Source organism: Plecotus auritus (assembly GCF_963455305.1).
Source record: "Plecotus auritus genome assembly, chromosome: 6".
Taxonomy (NCBI): domain Eukaryota; kingdom Metazoa; phylum Chordata; class Mammalia; order Chiroptera; family Vespertilionidae; genus Plecotus; species Plecotus auritus.
In genome coordinates, this window is record NC_137773.1 from 135,133,959 (window position 1) to 135,138,895 (window position 4,937).

The following is a 4,937-nucleotide window of genomic DNA, read 5'->3' on the forward strand; positions in this document are numbered from 1 at the left end:
GGCCGGAGCATGTAAAGCAATATCAATCATCTCAATCAGAATTGTATTTTTTCAAAAAAACTAATACAGTTCAGAGAACTTGAAAATATCTTGAAAAATAGAAATGAAAGGGGAAAGATGACAAAGCACCCTCCTTTCTTCCCCTTCTGTGGGTGATGTTTACACAAAATCGATACCATATTTATTCCGTGTAATTGTGCTTCACTAATCAGAGATCCTGTTCTATCATCCTCTCGATTATCTTGTTTTCCTGCCTCATTTGCTTTCTGCTTCCAAACTCTGGCAATATTATCCTACAACATTACTGCAAAGTAAATTTTAACTGAATTTGCAATTTGAAATCATTGATTTTTCTAAGTTTAAACAAACAGAAGCTACTGCTTCTGTTTCATAAGGAAAACCTGAGATTATTGGATTGTTTCATGGAATTCCAGTCTGGAAGAAATGCTAAAGAGTTAAGAATGTGAAATATTTAAATGAATGTGAAAAATGAGCCATAAGCAAAGGGGTATGGAATAGAGAATTCTCCAATAGCAAAGGAATTAGAGATGAGAACCTCTTTTACTCTTTCATGAGGCGCTTTGCAAAACTGTTCACATGTCCTGTTACTATGCTTGGCAGTAGTCTGTTCTTAAGTGCATTGAATGGGGAAGCTGTAAGAAGATTAGGGAGCAAAAGTATGAGGAGCTTAATACTCGAATAGAGAGGGCTCACTACCTTGGCAGGGATGGGTTTGGCATCAAGACCTACAATGGTGAGATCTGGATCTGTGCGGGGCCAGGACACAAAGCATCCTGAAATCCACCTTCAACACGTTTCCATTACTGGGGCGTGAACATGCAGCTAGCCCAGCCCTGGTGCTAGGGGTGGCCCTGTGCCTGGGGAGTGGCCAGCCCCTGCTGCAGGCCCCTGGACACTCCCTCTCCATGCTGTAGAATGTACCTTCAGCATACAGTAGGGGCCCACTTTGGCATGCACCTGCCACTACAGGCCCTGGGCATCACAGCCAACCATGGCCAGAGTTCCCATGGCCAGAACATCACCATCTTCTACAAGAACCAGCTCGACCTCTATCCCTAACTTGGGCCCAGAGGCAGAGCTCACAATGGGGTGTCCCTCAGGCTGTTCCTTGGCCGCCACCTGGCACAGGCTGCCTACCAGATCCACCGCAGACTGGGAGCTGGCAGTGCTGGACTGGGAAGAGTAGTGTCCACTCTGGGTTGGGAACTGAGGCCGCCACCACCCCACCCTCCCCCGGGCCTATCAGGCAGCCTCATGGGCTTGAGCACAACTGGTATTCCCCAACCAGATCCTCAGGAGCAGCTCCACAGGTCTGTACTGGCTTTGAACAGTAGCCCGTGCACTGGTAGAGGGCACACTGTGGCTGGGCCAGACACTGCAGCCCCGTGGGCTCTGGGGCTTCTATCGTTTCCTGGCCTGTGGCAATGGCTGGCACAGTATGGCTTCCAATTACATGGGCCACTGCCACCCAGCTACCCTTGCCCACAAAACTCAACTGCTTTGGCTCTCAGCCACCTCCAGAGCCCTGTTCCCCAGCATCCACCTCCCACCCAGGCTGCTGCCTGCTCACCACCAGGCATCTGTCCAGTGCCACCTGGAGGAGGCCCTCCGTGTGGCAGGCGCTGAGCACCCACATCCTTGCCTGTCCTGGCCCATGCCTGCCTCACACACCAGAGTTCTGGGAGGTTCCTGTTCCAGGAGAAGTGCTGCCATCTTCATGACTACCTGGTGGACACCCTGGGCCCCTATGTGATCAATGTGACCAGGGTGGCCACAGCCTGCAGTCAGCACGGTGCCACCGCTATGGGTGCTGTGCCCGGCGAGACCCAGGACTGCTGGAAGCCTTTCTGCATCTGCAGCCAGGTGGCAGCCTTGGAGCTTGGGAGGCCTAGTGGCAGGAGCAGACCCCACCTGCTGGGAGCCTAGACCTGAACTTGGGCCTGAAAACAGTACAAAGCCAGAAGTCACCTGCTGTGACCTTCTTGTCCCCACTGCCATTTCTCAGTCCTGGAGGATTCTGTCCCACTCTTGTTGTATTTAGCTTAGCCAGTCCTCCCAGGCACACACCCTACTTTTCATGGGATCCCTGGGGGAGTGAAAGGGGCCAGAAAAAGACATTTACACTATTTCAAAACCAGAGGCCCTATGAGATTAGCTGATCCCTCCTAACAAGGAAGCAGCCCCAGAGAGAGACAGGGTTCCCAAGGGTCAGGGTTGCCAGCCCCAGGCTCTGTTCCTACACACCACTGAATCCATGGAGACGTGGCAGGAGACCTGTCCAAGAGCAGGTGGGCCCCAAGATCTTGGCCAAGGTCTATATGTGCTATACTGTTATCTGTCCTTTGCTTTCATCAGAAAGCCACTTTTTCTTTCACACACACACACACACACACAAAAGATCCACAATGATGAAGAAGCACCAGCGTGGATGTGAGAAACTGAGTCAGCGCGAAGGGAAAGAACAGTTAGGAGAACCGTCAACAGCAACATCAAAGGGCCAGTGCAGAAGGAAGGGGAGGAGCAGTGAAAAAGAGGGAGCAGCCATGAAAGGGGCAGGCAACTTCAAAGACAGCTTGAGGAGAATTCCAGAGCCCCGTCACCACTGCCCATGTCTCTCACACTACTTGGTGGCTCTTGTTTTGGAGGAAGGAAGAGAATGCAGACGAGCCTGAGCTTCCCCAAGCTCTGAGCAAGTCTCACTAACAGGGCCCCAAATTCCCTGGCCCCTGTCCACACAAAGTCCTGTCTAGTTACTTCTGAGAGATCCTGAGGTGTCTTGCCTGAGTCACAAAGAGCCCTTTGGTTCTATTTGAGCCCCTAGTTGATGTCAACTCTCCACAACACCAAGAAAGGGCCAGACTCATTCTGACCATTGCTGCTGGCTGCCCTCCACGGGAACACTGTTGTCCATGCCAGGGTGCTAGCTGAAGAGAGCCCAGAGTGATTCCCTCTGGGTGCCAACACAGAGCCAGGTTCCCTGGAGTTCTCACTATGTCAAAGAAGCTCCTTGTGGCACTCCCTGTCCCGGTCCGTGCTGTCCTCTGTCCCTGGGCCCTGAAGTGGCACTGCTGGTGCTGCCACAGGCCTCAGTCCTAATGAAAACGACTGCTTGGCTAGTGTCTGCTGCCCTCTCCACGGGGCTCAGATGAGGTCCAGGGGCCTGCTGGGAGGACTCGTGCTTGAAGCATACAACATGCTGTTCTCCTGTCCTCCCTTGTCCCCATCTCTTCTCTGAGCAAGTCTCTTTTGCGATGCACATTAACTATTTTTTAAAAATATATGTTTTTTGTTGATTTTAGACAGGAGGGGAGAGGGAGAGAGAGATAGAAACATCAATGAAAGAGAAACATTGATTGGTTGCCTCCTGCATGCCCCCTACTGGAGATCGAGCCCACAACTGGGCATGTACCCTGACAGGGAATTGAACCAATACCTCTTGGTGCCTGGGATGATGCTCAATCCACTGAGCACATTGGCCAGCCTACAGTCACTCTTTCAGAGAAACACAGATTGGTCACCTGTTCCAGTAACTCATCGGACACACCCTGAAATGTTAGAATTCCAGCCACAGGACCTAGGACTCAGGCTCCTCGGTTAACATCCATCGTTGTGAAGACAGGCACTTCGATAAGACACAGGGGACAGGAATGCACAGGGAGAGTGGGTCAGAGGCCCCTCTCTCTAATACAGCGAATGTGAACTTTGGATTGTGTCCAAGAGCGTTTTACCCACTAAACTGCTTGGGCATTCCAAAAGGATGAAAAAGCCAGAGGAAATTGTCTAGCGCCAGAATAATTTTTTCAATTCTAAATTTACTAATAAATTTTTGGATCAAACCAATTTTCCCAAATGCACCTCAGCCCACCCACTTATCACCCAAATGCACATTACAAGAGCTTCCTGGGATTAAACTAAAACTCCAGGTGAGTGAATTCCACTGATGAAATTATTAAAGCTATTTTGCTTGGACACTCATAGAACCTGCCAGGCCTAGATGGATAAGTGGTAATTGATATTTATGAACAATGCTCTCCACAGCTGGGAGACCCTGGCTGGCACGTGGCAGGTCACCCACATCTAGCAGGCCTCACGTCCATGCTCCCTCCACACCCACCTCACCAGCAAGATCCCTGCACATGATTTCCCGGAGTCCTTTGTTTGGCTGTTGATCAGTCCAGTGATGGAAGCCGACGTGGACTTTGGGGCCTGAACACGTGCTCCCATTCCCCTCCATATCGCCCAGATACTGTGGATGCTTGTCAAAATCTTAATTCACAGGAACACCCTGCACCAGATTCTGTGGCATTCTCAGAGATCTGGGATGGAGAGTCAGCTCTTCTGCCAAGACCTCCGAAATAGCACAGAATGAAATCTGCCAGCTTGTGGCTTTAAAAAGTCCGCTTACCTTTCTCAAGAGAAATTAGTGCGCAGCAAATGAAAATCACTAATGTTCCTATTCATCTGGCATATTATTCCCCCTGGATACGAAACGGCTCTTCTCAAGGCTACAACTAATGGATGTCTTGACCTCTGATGCCAAAGCTTGGGAGCAACTCACCATGTCAGGTCGTCAGCACAGAAGGACGTGGAGGACGGGATGTGGAGGGCAGAAGGGGCACCTGAACTTGCAGCCCTGGTTTCAGCCCCGCCATTAACTGCAAATTCTACACAAGCCCTTTCTTCCTTTGGGCTTCAGTTTCTCCAGGTCTAGCCAGAGCATAAACAAAAACTCTTGGCCCTCCCCTCCTGGAGGATGTGTAAGATCCTATTCAGTCTAAGAGATCTGAACAATTTTAATTCTTACAAGTCAAGAGAAGGAATCAATGGCTTGCTGGCTGCCTGGCCTTGGGTAATGTGTATCAACCCATCTGCCCCACCCCACCCTCACCTCCCATTAACTGGAATTGATTTTGGGG

The 4,937-nt window shown here is 50.5% G+C and overlaps 1 pseudogene across 1 annotated transcript; it reads left to right on the top strand.

The window, feature by feature from the left end:
* Window positions 1–837: 837 nt before the first annotated feature.
* On the top strand, window positions 838–1,913 carry LOC308251830 (hyaluronidase-3-like; annotated as a pseudogene). Its single transcript has one exon. The product of its transcript is annotated as a hyaluronidase-3-like (transcript).
* Window positions 1,914–4,937: the final 3,024 nt, after the last annotated feature.